Here is an 18,101-nt window from a genome sequence, read left to right as displayed (position 1 = left end):
CATAAGCAGGGCGGCCACTTGGGCCTCTCCCTCGGCTTTCTGTAAGCATTACTGTTTGAATGCCGGCTATAGATCTGATGCGGCCTTCGGACTGGCGGTTCTCAGGAACCTATTTGCTTAAGGAGGGTCTCCTCTCCACCCTGGGGCTACATTCAGTTGTAATCGCCCATAGAGTATGGAGGAAAGAGGACGGGACGTAAGAGTAATTATAAGTTACTCACTGTAGTGACTAACGTACTCTTAGTCCATAGTCCCCTTTCCTCCATATGTCCCACCAACCTCCCCCCTAATAATACTGGTGTCATTAGGCAATGTTAAATGTATTGTCGACGCATCAATGGAGGGCAGTGCATGCTCCCTGGGCCGCACCCCCGCAAGCCTCTAAATTTAATGGGGAAGAAGGTTTTTTCTGGTGAAAAAGGTTGTCTCCGTCTCTTGGAAGGGACGCCCATACAGTATGGAGGAAAGGGGACTATGGGCTAAGAGTATGTTAGTCACTACACTTTTTTGGCACAAATGCTTCGAAAATGCACCATTGGTAACAGAGCGGAGTGGACATGAGTCCTTTACACTGGGGTGAGAGAATGTAACTTGAAGACCAGATGTTGCAAGGGAAGGTGGAAACATAAAACGGGGACAAGGATAGGACAGAATCACATAGGAATAGGATGGTGGAGGAAGTGCTAAAGTAAGGGTGTGGAGAGTGACGGAAAAGTGCTGCAGGGCTGTGCATAAAGGGTAGGGAGAGGAAAATTGGGTGATGCAGTAGCATTGAGTGCTAGGAAACAGGTTATTCAGAAAGGAGGGCTTTGAGGTTGTATTTAAATAGTGGAAGAGTTGGAGTAGTACGGAAGGGAAAAGGATTTCAAAGTAAGGAAGAGTGGAAACGCGAGGGAATACAGAGGGCTCAAGTAGTGGCAAGGAGGTTAGCCGAGGATGGTAGTAGGGAGTGAGATGAGCAGATGGGTAGGGTGCGGCGAGTCCATGGGTAGTTTTGAAGCGAGGGTTATGCTTATCCCTTTGTTTCATAGATAACCGACCAATCTGGAGGCTGGCAGAGGTAAAGGTAAAGTGAGAAAGGGTGAAAAGTGGGCGAACCGCGAAGTTGAGGACTTTGTCCAGATGTGAAAAAGCATAGTTGGGAAGACCATAGAGGAGACTGGCACAGTAGTCTGATCTAGAAAGGACTAAGGAGGAGATTCGCTGTTTAACAGTATTGAAAGGAAGATGACAGATTTTTCTCTTATTGAGCAGGGTGAGTATGGCTGCAGTGGCAGATTTGGAGATGAAGAGAGAAAAGTTGTGTGATGGGTCAAAGATGACACCAAGGTTGCTAGTGAAAGCAGAGTAAGGAAGCTAGTCTGGAGAGAAGAGGGAGAGAGCCAGTCTGGCTGTGAAGTAGAGAGCATCAATCTTAGTGGAGTTGAGCATGAGCGAGTGAGACACTATCCAATATTTGATGGAGGAGAGACAGTTTGACATTTTCAACAGCTTTTCAGATAAGGAGTGAACGGAGAAGGTCTTAGTCGCCAGAAAATGGTTGATAGGGGAAATATGTAAGAGGACATCAGAGTGCCAAGAGCTCAAGTATACAGTGAACGTGTTGGGTGGGGCGTGAGGGGGGATTGTAGGTATGAAGCAAACCAATCAAGGGCCTTATTTCTGATGCCAAGGAGAGAGAATGTAGAGAGCAGGTAAGAGTGGTAGACTGTAACAAAAGCTGCACAGAGGTAGAGAAGAATAAGAAAAGATGATAGGTTTGTGTGACGAGCGGAAGTGAAGTTGATTACATTGAGTTGAGATGTCGCATTAAAATACAGAAGTCTGAAGAGGGTCAAGGAATTTGGTGAGTCAATTGAATACTACTCGCTCGAATTTTTTGAATAGTGTGGTAGAAGAGGGACATGGCAAAAGTTGCCAGGCAATTAGGATCTTGACCAGGTTTCTTAAGGAGATGGATGACTGCTGTCTTCTAGGATGAGGGAAAGTGGCATTGTCAAGAGGAGCTGAGGAGGAGAAGAAAGATGTGGAGCAACACTAGGAGCTATACGCTTCACAATATGCAGGGACAGTAGCTCATTGGAGCACAGAAATGGTTAGCCTTAAGGAGTAGGGCAAGAATCTCATCAGAGTTGGTGGGGGTAAAGCAAGACAAGGCTAGGAGCGGCAGAGAAAAGTGAGCAGGAGGAGGAGATATAAGATAAATAGCGAGGGTATTGTGAATGATAGAAATTTTAGAAGCAAAGTAGTAGTGAGCAAGACAATTTGCAGAAACAGGAGATGGAGGTTGGAGTTGAGGGAGTTTTAGAGGTGCATAGGTTGAGAGGCTCGAGACGACCTGAGAGAGGTAGAAGTCACTTTTGGCAGAGTCAAGAGTAGAGTAGTAGTTATGAAGAGCAGTGAGATAGTTGAAGATCAGGAGTGTGTTTACCTTTGCCAAGTGCAAAACTTTTTTTCGCCTGGTGGTTTTCAAGGTGTGGATGAGGGGTGTAATCCAGGGCTGTGGAGGGGAGGATTTAGGAGCGAGTGTACGAAGAGGGTAGTGAGCGGAAAACTAGAGCAGTCTTAATGGCATATTCAATGGATGTAAATGTGAGTTTAGCATAGGAGGAAAGAGAGTGGTGTATGTCAGTGAGGTAGTCTGAGTTTGAAGGTGGGAAACTTGTACTTGGTAATAGTTGTCGTAGATGGAGTGTGAAAAAGAAGTATGAGTGGAGATTGGGGCACACATTGGTGATCAGAGGGAGAAACAGCAGTGGAGCTATTGGAGGCAGAGAGTTGTAAGGAGGTGGTAAGAATAAAGTGGGTTGAGAATCTGTCAGTGGCGCTGGGTTGGTGAGCAGTTCTCTAGGTATTCTTTCGAAAGATCAGACCACTCATCTGAATGCTGAGACCCTGTGGCCTTTAAGCTTGTTTTCCAATCGGAGGCTCTAAAAGCACTAATCCAATAGCCATTAACCATCTTCAGTATTACCCACGCCTTGAAATAGACTCTTGTCGGGTCGAAACATGTGTTGGCTAATCTCTGCAATTAAAAATCACCAAGATATTAAACTTAAGTAAGCCTATGAGAATATTAGTACAATAACCTTAAAAAAAAATACCTAGAGAGAACGGCTCACCGACCCAGCGCCACTGTGACAGGTTCTCAACCCACCCGGTCTAAACCACTAATCTAGATGGAAGGGCACTGTCTCACAAGAACGTAGTCCTTGGCAGCAAGGTTTCACATACTGTCCAATGCTCAAGCGCGGTGATCTGCAACTTATAGTGCCCTATTTTGTCGAGGTAAGAATAAGGTCAAGGGGGTTTCTATTTGAATGGGTGGACAGAAAGGAGTGAGTTAAGTAAAAGAATGTTAGTCGGTGGATAAAGCAGCAGAGAGAAGGGAAGTTGAAATCCCAAATGACAATGAGGTTGTGAGCGGGAGTGAGTGAGCCAATTATATAGGCGATCTGATCAAAGAATTGACCTACCTGATCAGGTGGCCGGTAGAAAGAGAATATGTATACCATAGGGGGCAGTGATTGTGGAGATAGTGTATTACAATGAGCAATAATTAGTGGTTGATAAGGGACTAGAAGAGCTAGGAGGTTTAGAGGATGAACATGTGCTACACCACCACCCCTGCAAGTGGGGCTGGGAGAGTAAATGAAGGTGTAGGCAGGGTCACGAAGGGCAGCAAGGGTTGCAGAGTCTGAGGGAGCGAGCCAGGTTTCAGTAAGGGTAATTGGGTCAAGAGAAGGAGAAAGTCAGTTAAAGGAGGTTTTATTGCAGCCAGACTGGATTCCAAAGATCAATAGAAAGAGAGATGTAGAAACATAGGTATGTTGAGTCTGAGAAATAGAGAGGCGCTGGGGTAGATGTGAGAAGAGGAAGTGCAATTGGAGTTAGTGGGAGTAGGTTTTGTGAATAATGGGAGTAGTGGAGCGACAAGGAGAAGAGATCATGGGGATGGGAATAGTATTGAGATGTTTCTGAGCAGAGGAGAGTGAAGAAAGTTGTAGAAGGGAAAGGACGAGATGGCATGAGAAATGCATGGTGAGGGTGAAGCTGATAAGAAGCAATAATGGGTCCTTACCGACAAGTAGCAGGACACAGCAAAGAAAGGCTCATGGCCAAAGAGACTGGTCAGCTGCTTTTTTTTCATCCCTAGACTGTGATGCCCTTAACAGGGGCGTCCGTGGCTGGACACCTCTAGGGAGTTCAGAAGGGATGTTACACGAGCACGCACGCACACACCCCACACACTCTCTTATCACCTGATCGCATAGTCCATCAGTGGTTGCTCTTTCTGATTTATAATTTTTTTACTGGTGTTTGAGATGAGACAATTTCTTCCTAATTGGTAATCGGAGGAGTGTCTTGTGACCTTTGGCTGATTAGAGATAGCTGCCAGAAGTGATGTCACCAATCCAAGAGGGCTGCTGGAAGTGATGTTACACACAGTAAAGCTGAAAACCAGAAGGGATGAAACATGCTCTTGTCACCTGATTGCCTAGTCAATCAGCAGTTGTGGTTGCGATTTCTTCTTGATTGGTGTTCCCAGAGGAGACTTATGTGGCCTTCAGGTGGAGATTGGGCTGAGGCTTTTAGGTCTTTCCATAGCGCAAACAGTTCCGTCTTTTAAACAATGAGGGACACGAGGGTCGTTTTGCAGGGTGGTGGTAGATCAACAAAATGTTTTTCTTTCTCATTTATTCTCTACCAATGGGGCTCCCAGTGATGCCAGATAATGCAACTTTTAGTGTAGTTTGTCCCCCAGAGGCAGCTGCTGCTGCTTTCAGCTTGATGCCTATAATAGGAGCTGCTTTTAGCTCATGTTCACCAAACTTGTGTCCTTGACTTGCCATTTTGGACAGTCTAGCATTGGAGGCAATCTAGCATGGAGGCAGTATTCTACTCAGCCAGTAAGCTGCCTGGCGATCTCCAACGATTTGCTCTGAGAGACTGAATCCTGTGTTCAGCAAAAGAAAATTAATCTCATAGTACCTTTTTGAGTACGAACTTGGTTCTTTAGGGTCTTGGTTCAGCTTTCACTACCTGGTTAACCCTAGCAAGTAGGGTTGAGATCCAAGAAGGCCCCTGGGGACGTTCAGAACCAAATCTAATCCAACAATATAATAAAAGGCCAGATGAATGTTTGTCAGATGCAGTAGCTTTGCCTGTTGTCACAGCTAGAGGAGCTGTTTCGTTCGGATATATAGACCATCTCAATTCGCATAGTTTTGCCTGTGGTCACCGCTTGACGGAGCTGTTGGCTTAGGATATATAGTGGTCCCACTGTGTCAATGAAAACCTGCACTGTACATTAGTTATTTAACGGTTGGTAACTATGTTACATATGACGGTCATTACCCACAATGTGGTACTCAAATCATGGGCCTGGAGATGTTTGGGATGGAGAGGATGAAGAGCTGAGTCGACCTGACTGGGTATCAACCGCATGACATTGTTCCCCTGGTAAATTCTTTTCGTTCTAACTATTCTTACCTTTTACAAAACTTTACTTATTTTTCTGAGACCGAAAAAGAGTATCCAAGATTGCCAGATACTCCCGTCCCCTGCACACCTTTGAGCTAGAAGTTCAGCCAATATGATTATCGATAGTCTGTCATGTCAAATTTTAACACATTTCATTCATTTCACAAAAATGGCAATATCTGTGATTTAGCCCACACTAGTCCAGTAGGTTAAAAGTTCTTTATGTATGGTGACATCAGTGCAATGCGTTTTGGTATTCTGTTTCCCTTCACCAGGTGCAATTTCAATAATCTACAATATAATATGGCATGCAAATCTGTCAGTATAGTCTCTCGACATTCTGGAGAACTACAGCATGGATGCAAGATAATCTATTATGTCTCGTATTCACAGGCATTCTAAAACATGTTGTTTTTATCGTATTCTGTGAGACGGTGTATTACTCTTTATGGACAAATATAATGATAATAGATGGTGTTGTGGAATGTGTGATTTGGCTCCTATTTTCTCTCCATTTGATTTTTATTTATTTTGACATTTATATAGCGCACCGAATCCGGAGGCACCGGGGCCCTTTAACTTAAGATGGTAGGTTAAAACAGTTGTGTATAGCATAGGATACATACTTTAGTTACGGTATTGCAAGCTTCGTTACGGTGATCGGGAAGTACAGTTTGGAAAGCCTCACCTCATGTTGCAAATGGGCTGCATCAAACCTAGGTACAGGTAAGGAGTGAAACAGTAAAAGTACAGGTGTTATGGGCAAGTTGTACATGCAGGCTGTAGAGTCCTAGTCGAGTTGGATCCACTGTCAGCCCGTGGCTGGAATGTCATAGTAGGTAGGATTACAGTCAAAATCAGTGATCAGCGTAGTGTTAAGAGAATAAGCCGGAGGCTTACCATTACCGCAAACTGCATGTGGACATAATGAGTAAGGTTGCAGGTACGATCAGGTGCAGCGCATTGCTGGGTAAGACACTTTAGTTACAATAGGTACAATCAGGCGCAGCGCGGAGCTGTGTAGGTCATTTTAGGTAGTTGCAATAGGTACAATCAGGCGCAGCACGGAGCTGGATAGGTCAAGTTCGGTTGTAAAGATAAGAAAAAACAAGTACAGCACATGGCGAGGGTGGGTCATTTTGGGTAAATGCAGATTAATGCGAATACATACGACGTAGGGAACGGTGAGTGTCGAAGGTTGGAGACGGGAATACGTAGGTCTGTTAGCAGGCCTTGCATCCTTTTAAGGTGGCTACTTCAAGTATAAAACGTGAGAGGGAAGGTTCAAGTCTATATGGTATGGACTATTGACCAAAGCAGTTGTTAAGTAGGTTGGATCGGAGATATAACTCCGATATCGAAACCATATGATAGACATACACATTCTAATGTAAGAACGCTATGACGCGGCAATGACTGAGGCAGTTTGTATTCCGAGAACAGTGTTGCAGACTCAATGGGCTGAAGCAAGGTCAGCGTTACCAAGAGGAAAAGGTTCTGAAGTCATGCACAATTACAGGCATTGTTCGGCAGCGGCAAGGTATAAATGGGGAGGACGGACAGGAACTTGAGTCTCCTAGGGAGGTGCAGCTCTAACCTTGGTCAAATCTGCATCCGGCATCCCAGCAAGACAGGTAAACGCAGGTCCTGTGGCCTTGAAACGGGGCCTTGTAATAGGGAGTGGCTTCACCTCCCGGCTTGAAGCCGACCTCCCATTTGCAGTGCAGCTGATCCAATCACGCTGTGGATGACTGCTGGGTGCCTCCGGCAGCCATCTTGCTATGGATCCCGTACTGATGTAAAGTATGCAGGTCGGGGAGAGAGGCACCACCACCTCTGACCTCATTCCAGGTAAAGACAGATATAGATAGATAGATATAGATAGATAGATATAGATATATATAGATATCAGTGACTGACTGACTTCCTTCCTTCCAGTCGATGGTGCATGCCAAACCAAATGTGCAGGCAACGGTGACATGTCAGAAATGCACAATGTGCAGTTACATGCAGTGTAAAGATTAATAGGAAACATTCCCTGTGTAGATTGTGTACCTTGGTGTTAAGAGAGTCATTGACTTCATATGAAAATGAATGGAGTTAATTTACCTAGTTCCTTTGGACATCAGAATGTCTCGTGTCTAGATGGCAAGGGTAGAGTGCGTGAGGAAATCACTATGGAAAACATACAATGATAGTGCCTTTTAAGAAAATTCAACCGTATGTCCAGAAATGATCCTAGGGGTCTTGTCATCTGGGGAGCTGAACGGAGCACTAATCAGGGTGTTCCAGGTTATGTTCTTGGTTGTCTCTCCTTTTTGTCTGAATCGCCTCGTACCACACCACTGTTTCAGCCATGGACCATCTTTTCAGTTCTTTCCACCACCCCTCTATACTTGGGCCCACCTCTAGTTTCCATGCCTTGGAAATCTGTCTTTTCGCCAGTACCCATGCCAGATCTATCAGTCTGTTTTCATGTAGGGCATTTTTTGGTCCTCTAAACACTCCCAGCAGGCAGACTTCTCGAGTCCATGTGTAGGTGGGGAGTTCTGCCCTCCAAAGCTGTACTTCTATCTCTTGCCAGAACCCTCGTATCACTAGGCACGTCCAGAACATATGCATCATATTGGCCTAGTCTCTCTTACAGCTTGGACACTTCTTATACCCTGCCCCTGGAAATTGCGAGATGTGGTGTCATGTATGCCCTGAGGTGTACGTATAATTGAGACTGTTTTTAACCTTGCATGCCTCGAGACTTTCTTGTGATATATCATTGCTCGGGGCCACTCGGTTTCCGTGAATTCTCTCTGCCTATGTCGAGCTCCCACTTGCTTCTCCTTTTAGGCACCCCTCCCGATATGGCTTCCAGCATTCCCTGATACATTCTGGACACGCCATTCCCTCCCTCGGAAACAACAAACTGCTCAAGGGTGGTATCATACTCTTGGGGGGAGGGGGGTTGGGTGGTTGCCCATCTGTCCTCTACCCATGCCAGACTCCTCCACAAGTTCCTGGAATCCTCTGAGCCCCTCAGATGCTTGTAGGTCTCCCATCGTCGCCAGTCCATTAGTCTCCCAGTGTGTCCTGATCTGTGCTAGATCCTCTGTGTTACTACCATATATTGCCGCTAGAGGGATATGGGAAGAATATGGCCCTTTCAGCTTTAACAATGCCTTGGTCCTTTCCAAGATCCTCTTTCATAATCTTAGGAGCTGTGGAGGGGAGGGTCACCCGTTCTATCACTTCACTCAAGAGGTAGGGAGTCAGCACTGTGCTCAGCAGGCTGTGCTCTACTGTTTCTGTTATCAGCTAACCATGCAGCAAGGTGTTGAAACTGTCCTGCTAAATAGTACAATTCGAAATGTGAGAGTTTCACCCACCCTCATCGCATAGAGTATCCAGGGCAATGCAGCCCCATTGAACCCACTTATCACCGTGTTCAGTTCCTTAATAAAAGACCTGGGTATAAGGTATGGGACATTCAAGAAATGATAGAGTAATCTGGGAAGGGCTGCCATCTTAAGCAGAGCAATCCTCCCCATTACTGAGAAGGGTAGTTTCTCCCAGAGCTTAATTGAGTTCAATAGCCCACTCCTTGCTCTCAATGTATTTTCTCTGCGTCACCCTGTATCATGGTTTCTGAGGCTTGTGGAATCTGCTTAGATCACATGCTGTGCATAGGCCGACATCTAGTGGAAGCTGCAGAGTATTAGTTTTCAAAATGTGAAAAGGGACGTCGACAGGGCATGCCAGTAATACTATCCCTAGTGTGACGTCCACTGTACCCATGGTCCTTCACACGTCGAGGTCCCTCAGATAGTTATTTTCCACCATCGCAGACGGACGCAAAAAATCGCTGAGTTCTGATTTTGGCATAACTCAATTGATTAATCAATTGGAGTTTGTTACTCTTTCTATCCTTTCTTTCTTTTGCTCACAGACTATCGATAACATCTCTGACAGCGGTGAAGAAGACGGCCGTTGAATAAGACTCCCATCGACAAATCCTTTCGGGCTTGAAGGGCCGCTTTAGGATTCGGCCGACACAGTAGGGATCGAGGGGGGAGGACATTGGAGAATGTATTTACCTCTTTTCATACGTTATCTTCGCCTAGCTGCCATTTCATTTAATTATCGATAGAACCCCTTTCAAGTACTGCCCAAGTTGCAACAAAAAATTCCCCTGGGTCGACAAGCACCTGGTGTGCAACCTTGATCTCCCACGGGATCACGTTGAAGGGAACTGTCGAGCCTGTAATCTCGTTAAATCTAAGACTTTAAAGGACTGTTTAACTAAGCGCTGGGCCCACCACGCCATGCAGGCTGAGGCCACCATGGACATGGAGCGGACCTACAGCGATGACTGCAATGCCGCATTTTTGAACGGCGAAGGCGAGAGGGAAACGTTGCTTTCCCAAGCGCAAGCAGCCCGACCCCACCAGACAGGCCGGCAGCCCTGTTACGGGGACGACCCCTAGCGGCATCAGTGCTCACACTGCCCCTACCACTAAACACACAGCCAAGGGCTGTGACTCGACTCGTTAGTCGACCAAGGGCCCACACACAATGTCTAGGGAGAGGTCCACAGAATCCCTGTCCTCTGGACAATCGAGGTCCCGACTGCCGCATGACAGGCCCAGACTGTCGAAAGACAGCACAGATGTCGTGCCTAAATCAGTTCCCGAATGTCGCACATCGGCTGGCGAGACATCGGGTCACTCCACAGCCGAAGTTCGACATACCTCGTCAAAGACTGCTAAAAGCCCTAAACAGTTGGGATTAGCCCATCTGGTTAAAAAACACGTCCCGAAAAGCCTGAGGTGGAAGGAGTCCAAGAAGCACTCTTCTAAGAACCCTCATAGGGAAAGGTCCTATTCTACACCCAGGGAGAGGTATTCCCACCCACACCAGGAAAAGGATTCACTTCCACAGGAAGAGGAATCCTTCTCAGCAACTCTAAAGAACGAGGGTCAACCCTCACCTCAAGTCCCAGTCACACCTCAAGGCCAGGCTTTCCCACTAGGCCTTATGTGCATTCCAAGCTCGGCCCAATGGACATGTGAGGACGTTGATAGTCATGAGACGGATGACCTCTATGGCACATTTTTTCGAAAAGATCCCAGATTCTTTCCAAAACTTTTAAATCACCCCTCCCACTACAGATGCCCCTACTCCTCAGCCCCCTCCTAAGAGGTCTCCTCCTAATACCCTGGCTATCCCACCCCAGCAGGACCCACCCTTCATTGATCTGTATGACGAGATGACAATGAAGACACCTATACAGCTCCGGAGGGCACAGAACAGGTCTATTTCAATGACGACGATGAGGAGGGAGAGTGCAGAACATAGCCTCTTCCGTCATCCTAGACCCCCAGTAGCAGATTCGCCAATAGACAACCAGTCAGTACAAAACGACATGCTCATCAAGGCAGCTGAGCATTTTCAGATAAAAACGCAGGAAACTCAACAAACAAAGACTTTGTTGAGGACATTTTAGGGGATAAAAAAGCAGTCACGCAGTTCTTACCTATCCTGCAATCTATCCAGAGGAGGATCCAGCCCTCTCTGGAGACACCTAACCAGATGCGGGCAGTTAATCCATGCATCGAAAAGCTCTTCCGCCCGGCTCCCACAAATCCTCTGTATATCAGGGGACAGCTCAAACCAGTCTCTCTTGTAGTTGCAACAAGAAAGAGAGCAGGGACACCCTTGGCCTCTTCGGAGGCACCACCTGACAAGGAAAGTACAAATCTCTACATTGGCTGCCTTTCAGGCCAAATCGCCAACAATACCACACTTCTGGCGAGTTAAAACTGCCATAAATTGGATGAGGTGTCTGCATTGTCTTCAGCTCCTGCACCCCTTAAGACTCAATTGGCCCTGGTAGCGGCAGAAGGCAGAGCAGTTTCAAGCTGCATTCTGAAAAGTAATTTAGACGCCGACGACAATGCTGCCCGAATTATTGCAGAAGGAACAATTAAGAGACATGCGTGGCTACGCGAGTCAGGCTTCAAGCAGGAGACTCCAGCTGCGCTTCTTAATATGCCTATTGAGTTCAACGTCCTCTTCGGAAAGGCCGTTGAAGACGTCCTGAAATCTGCTAAAGAATGATACGACACCTTGAAGTTCTTCGGCCAGCTTACCAATAAACCCACAGGGCAAAGAGGGAATAATTATAATTTGTCGCTTTTTTGCGGACAGCATTCCCAGAGGGGTTCAAGCTACAATCAAAATCAGGGATCGTCCTGGGTTAACAATCAAGGCCAGGCATCAAAGGGGTTACCAAAAGGGACAGCGCAGATCTTGCAGCCGGGGGTGGTCCTCCACTTCTAGAGGTGTAGCCACACCTTTTTTATTTTTTTCATAACATCATTTTATTGGGTTTTACAAGTATACACAACATCAACAACATTGCAATATTCGCTGATAGTGCCATTACAGTAATGCAGTTTGCCCCAAGGATAGGCTTGTTTCGATGGCTGGGGCGCTGTTCTTAACATGTTTATGTCCATGCCTTTTCACAATGCCAGGGGCGGGCCCACGTGCCCTGGGTTATCCCTTCATGCTTCTTTAGCTTAGTAGAGCGCGCTGCCTTGGAGCCATCTGGTCAGTGGAGGTCTTCTAGTAAGAGCTGGATACTTTGCTGCGTAGTCCATAAATGGGGCCCAAATGTTTAGAGCTTTGTTCAGGAAGCCTGACCGGATCGCCATGACCTTTTCGGCAACGGCATGTCCCAGCATTTGGACCACCATAGTGCTACTGAGGGGCCGTCTGCGTTTTTCCATAGCCGGGCCATTGCAATTTTTGCTGCCAGGAGGAGGTGCGTGCACAGGCGAGGGATAGGGCCTGAAATCGGGAGCACCCCTCCCCCTGTTTCGCCAAGAGGATTATGCCAGGTTCCCAGGGGATGGATAATCCGGTAATTTCCTTGATATGGTTCGTTACCTCTTTCCAGTATGCCTCTGCTTTCAGGCAGCCCCAGACCATGTGGAATGGGGTGCCGAGGCTGGGGCATCCGCGCCAGCAGGTCGCGGGAATGTCTGGGTTGGCCTTGTTTAGCTGGGCTGAAGTGACATAATACCTGTATCAGAGTTTGTAGCCCCCTTCGCTGTTCGTGATGCACTGAGTGCTTTTATGCAGTCTCGTCCAGATTTTCTCCCACTCCTCCATCTATTTCCCGGCCCAGGTCTTTCTCCCATTCAAGCATGTATCTTTCTTTTTTAGAGGGGTCTGACCTGTCCAAGAGCCGATAGAGAGCGGAGGTTCTGCCTCTCGCAGCTGGGGATGTTAGAGAGAGTGCCAGTGCTTTTTTCCCTAACTCCTCTGTCGGACAGCCAGTGCCGAATTTGGGCATAGTGGAATTTTTCGCGCTCGCCCACTCCGAATTTCGCCTTGCATCTCTCGAACGATATGGGGATTCCCTCTTCTAGGAAGTCCCTCGTTTTTAATAGTCCCCTCCTCTCTCCAAGATTCGAAGCCAAGCGGAGGGTTGCCTGGTGAGAATTCGGGATTGTTCCAGATGGGGGTAAGAGGACCCAGTGTACCCCGGACGCCCCATTTCCGGGCTGCAGCTTTCCAACTGCGAACAGTTGTGTTTGTTGCAGACAGAGGGCTGCTGTTCATTTGGGGTTTTATGTTTGGCAGGTGTGGGAGCTCCAATGGGGTGACCGGGCACCAGGCCTCCTCTAGCTGGTTCCACATCGGCTGATCCACCGTTTGGAACCAGGTGTATGCATGTGATAGTTGCGCCGCAAGGGCATACCTAGGTCAGGTACTCCCAGCACCCCCTGTGCTTTCCCCCTCATCATGATTCGCCTTCCGATTCGAGAACCCTCCCCCCCCAAGACGAATTCCTGTATCTTCTTTTGCAGGGAGGCCATAATGGGACCCGGGATGGATATGAGTTGGTAGTGCTGTGCAGTGGTACAGCCACCTGGGGATTATATTCCTTTTTATGGCTGTGATCCGCCCAAACCAGGAGATTTCCTGGGCCTTCCATCGCTTTAGGTCACTGTGGAATTCGTTAATTAGCTGCATGAAGTTAATTGAGTACAAGCGTGATGGGTCTTCAGTGATTTGTACCCCAAGGTAGTTAATTGCCCCTTTCGCACATAGGATTGACATTAGGGGGTAAAGGCTGATTCTTTCTTGCTTTGGGAGGTTAATTGCTAGGGATGAGGATTTATCTAAATTAACCCTGAACCCGGAGATCACTCCGAATTCCTTAATTTCCTCCCATAGGGACCCCAGAGATGCCGCCAGGTCTGTTGCTGTTACTAGGACATTGTCCGCGTATAGAGCGATTTTATATTTGTGGTTTCCCACCATGATCATCCTCGTGTTCTGCCTAATTCTCGCTGTAAAGGGCTCCATGGATAGAGCGAAAATCAGAGGAGAGTGGGCAACCCTGCCTAGTGCCCCTAGTTATGCGTATTGCCTCGGACCTGGTGCCGTTGACCCGTAGTTATGTGGTGGGTGTCTGATAATTGGCCATTACCCAAGTTTTGAAATTGGGGCCGAAGCCGTAGTGCTCTAACACACTCCGAATATACCCCCAGTCCACCAGATCAAAAGCTTTATGCGTGTCCAGGGATATGACTGCCATTCCCACACCCAGCCTATGAGCGCTTTCAATGAGGTCTATCGTTCGCCGTATATTGTCGTGGGTCCCGCACCCTGGTATAAATCCTGTTTGGTCCAGGTCTATCAAGCTCGGGAGAGACGTCCCCAGTCTGCGTGCTAAGATCTTTGCAAAGATTTTCCCATCATTGCTCAGCAATGTGACCGGTCGGTAAGACGCAGCCAACTCGGGGTCTTTCCCGGCTTTATGTAACAGCACTGTGAGCGACTCTGCCATTGATTTAGTGACCAATTTGGATGACAGGAAGGAATTGAACAGGGCTGACATATGCAGTGCTAATATGCTCGCATATTTTTTATAGAAGATTGGGGATAAACCGTCCGGGCCCAGCGCAGTATTCTTGAGGGATTTAATGGCCTCAATAGTTTCTTCGGTAGTAATAGGGGATTCTAGGGATGCTTGTTGGGCTTTGATTTGAGGCCGGATATTCTGCAGGAGCTCTAGCAGGCTGTCCAGCGCGGTGGGCTGCCCTGACATTATAGCTTTGTGGTGTCGCACCAGTTCGCTGATTTTGTCTGCCTCTGAGTAGTGAACCTTGCCGTCGGCTCCCACCAGTTTGAGGATATTGTTCCTACTATGGACCTTTTCCAATTTCTGTGCTAGCACTCGGTTTGCCTTATTCCCTTTGCTATAATAGAACTGTCTCGTGTAGGCTAGTGATTTGGCTGTCCGATCGGCCCAGTGCATTTCTAGTGCTATTTTGGCTTTCCTCAGGGCCCTCTGTTTTCCTAGAGCTTCGGGATTTCAGCTCCGCATCCCAGTGTTTTACCTTTTCCTCCAGTTTAGCTGTGGCGATGTTCGAGATCCGCCTCTGTTCTGCCCCTGAACTGATTAGGACCCTCTAACCACTGCTTTCATAGCGTCCCATTCAATGTTGATGGGGGAGACGTCAATAGTGTTCTCCCTGAAGTAGTTGGTTATCGTTTCGCCGATTTCCTGCCTGATGCACTTGTCTAAAAGTAAGGGGTCGTTCAGTTTCCAATGTCTGAGTGGGATGCTTTTGGCCAGATATGCTGAGATTTGCGGTTACTGGGGCGTGATCGGAGATCATGCAGGTGTGGATCTGTTTTGTTTAAACACGGGTATAGGACCCCGGAAATTAGTAAGAGTTATACTCTTGAAAACCCTTTGTGTGCACAGCAGTAGTGGGTATAATCCCTTGATGTTCCGTTGAATAGCCTCCAAGCATCGACAGATTCCGTTTTCCTGAGCTCCTGCGCAGCTGTGCCAGGGATAGTGATTGTGCGAAGTCTGCATTTGTGGGCGGCAGAGTTTTGTCCACTTGGGGGTTTGGCATCTTATTGAAATCCCTGCCCATAATCAGGTGCCCCTCCTGAAAGGCTAAGATGGTCTGAATTCATTCAGAGATGAACTTGCTTTGGGATGTGTTGGGTCCATAAATTGTGATAATAGTGATAGGCAGGTCCTCAAATAGCCCCATGAGTAGGAGGAAGCGGCCTCCCGGGTCTCTTCTCACCGTGATCTTTATAGGGGGACCCTGTCACTCAGCAGTATTGCTACCCCTCTTTTCTTCTCTCCAGACGTGGCGAAGTAAGCTTTTTTAGATCTGCTGAATCTGACCCAGTGTTCATCTGTCTGCAGTAAGTGGGTTTCCTGGAGGAGGACGTTGTCTCCGGCTATTTGTCCTAACCTGTGTTCCACTGATCTGCGCTTCCGTGGGGAATTCAAGCCCTGGACGTTCCAGGAGAGGATTACCACTTCGTTTGTGTCAGCCATCCCCTCGATCTTCGGCATTGGCTATGGTGTGCTTTGTCCCCTGCCGATTCCGGCTCCTTTGAGTGCGGGGCGAAACCGCTGTATTGGCATAACGCAGGCGATGGTTGATGTAACGTGTTGTGGAGTTGGCTGAGAAGATGGACCATATGTGTCCTGTCTCTCAGCGAGTTGAACTTGCCCCCCCCCCCCCCATCATGGCTTAGTAGGGAGAACCTCATCCTACTGGCAATAGGAAACTGGTGGCGCGTGTGCACCGGAAGTTGGCCAACTGGGCCACCAAAACCAAATAAAATAAGATTGAGCTCGAACATTGCTCCCGCACTGCAACTTTATGGGTAGGCTCCTTTTGCGAGGAATTCAGATTGCCATCGATCGCTGACTCTGAAAGGACCACCTCCCCCCCCCCCGACTCCCTCATCGGAATTTGTGGGTATCGTGGAGCCCACGGAACTTGACTGGCAATCGATATCACTGCTGATAATCCTGGGTTGGACTCTTTCCGGGGAGGGCCTCGGAGCCTGCGCCTTCTACTGACTTTTGTCCAGGTTGATTCCGACTGTTTTCTGGGGGCTGCACGACCTACTCCCTCAGATTCCGATTCTTCCTCTCCCCGGCCAATGCCCATAAATGTGTCCGCCTCCTTTGGTGACTGAACTTGTTTCTGAGCCCCCTCCCAGGTGAATCTCACGGAAGTCGGGAAACCCCAGTGGTATGGAATCTTTCTTTCACGCAGCCATTCCGTGAATGCTCTCATGGCTTTTCGTTTTTGAAGAGTGGAATTCGCGAAGTCCTGGTAGAGAGAAATTATGGATCCTTGGAAGGTGATTGGGTGCATTTGTCTTGCCTCCTGCATGATTTCCTCCTTGACTTGAAAGAAGTGTACTCTCACCAGAACGTCCGGGGGGAGAGCCAACGCCTGTCTTGGTGTCATTCTGTGGACACAGTCTAATTCCAGTGGTGAGTTGTCAGGAAGGGTGATTATGAATCTGAGCAAGTCCGACACATAGCGCTTTAGGTCTGCGTCTGGGATTGAAGATGGAATCCCCCGCAGATTATTCCCTCTGGACCGGTTCTCTGCATCCTCCTGCTTTGCTTCTAGGAGGTCGCACCTCGCTTCTAGGGCTGCAATTCTGTCCCGGCCTTGCTCACACTCAAACCTTTGGTCACAGATCTCTGTTTCAATTTCAGCGGCTCAGTGTTCCACGGCTACCACTCGTCGGCGGAGTTGATCTTTTTCGTGACCTCTTCCGTGCTTTTCTGAATTTCTTTCGTTGGTGCGGGTAGCAAGTCTTGGAGGTCGGCTTTTGTGACCATCTGTGATGGGCTATGGGCTGCTGAGTTATGGGTAGTGCTAGTGGCTGGATCCTCTGGTAGGTCCGCCCTCTTGGACCTTTCTGCGCGGGTGCTGCTCATCAAGGCAGCGATGTCTGTTTGTCTAGGTGTTTTTCCGCTTTTTGCCATTTCCCTTCTGCTTGATGTTTTAGCTGTGCAGGATGCAAGATGCCCCTGGCGCTCCTCCCCGAACTGGGTCTGCCGGTGTCTGTGCTGGCACTCCACCTTCTGAACCTTGGCTCCCCTTACAGGGGTACAATGCGCTGAGCTTAGCGAGGGAGTATGCAGGAGCGTGAATTGGCGGACGCAGTGATTTTAGCCTTGAGGTTGGAGGGTGATGTCGCCAGTTCTCTCGCTTTCGCCTGACCGCGGGCCTCAGGCGCCCATCTAGGTGGGGGAGGCTCAGTGAGTGAGGAAAGGTCCGCTGATGAGAAGACCAGAGAGCGGGAGGATGCACAGGTTTGAGGGCTGAGTTCCCGGTTAGACTGTTATATCATGGGACCCCTTGATGAATAGGGCTTTGACAGCACCCCTTGATGAGTATAGGGTGGCTGTGGGGGGGAGCTTGTGGGAGGAGGGGGACTGGGCTCTCCGCCGTGGCTGTCCAGGGAATGTACCTGATTGGTAAGTGAGGGGGGGGGTAGGGTCCAGGGCTGGTGTGGGAGGCAAGCCTGGATTTTGTGTAGGCCGTGGCAGAGCCCCACCCCCCCTGCCTTCTCACCTCACCTGGTCAGGTGGTGCAGTTCCGCAGGCCCCCGCCCGTCTGAGCGGCCGTAGGTGTGTGCTTGCAGGGCGCGAGGAGCCCGGAAGGGCCGACGGGTCCACGCTGCAGATGTTGATGGCGGGTGGTCCACCGGAGGCGGTCCGGCGCTGTGGCTCCAAGACACCCAGGAGTGCAGGCTGATGG

The 18,101-nt window shown here is 48.5% G+C and overlaps 1 protein-coding gene across 15 annotated transcripts in view; it reads left to right on the top strand.

Annotated features, from left to right (window-relative positions):
* Positions 1-18,101, top strand: part of PPFIA1 (PTPRF interacting protein alpha 1) — a 1,842,515-nt gene that overhangs the window by 724,664 nt on the left and 1,099,750 nt on the right. The window lies entirely within an intron of this gene.

Source organism: Ambystoma mexicanum, chromosome 11 (assembly GCF_040938575.1).
Source record: "Ambystoma mexicanum isolate Mex_15411 chromosome 11, UKY_AmexF1_1, whole genome shotgun sequence".
Classification (NCBI taxonomy): Eukaryota; Metazoa; Chordata; class Amphibia; order Caudata; family Ambystomatidae; genus Ambystoma; species Ambystoma mexicanum.
The sequence above is the reverse complement of the archived record's forward strand: the minus strand, read 5'-3'. Positions and strand labels throughout refer to the sequence as shown.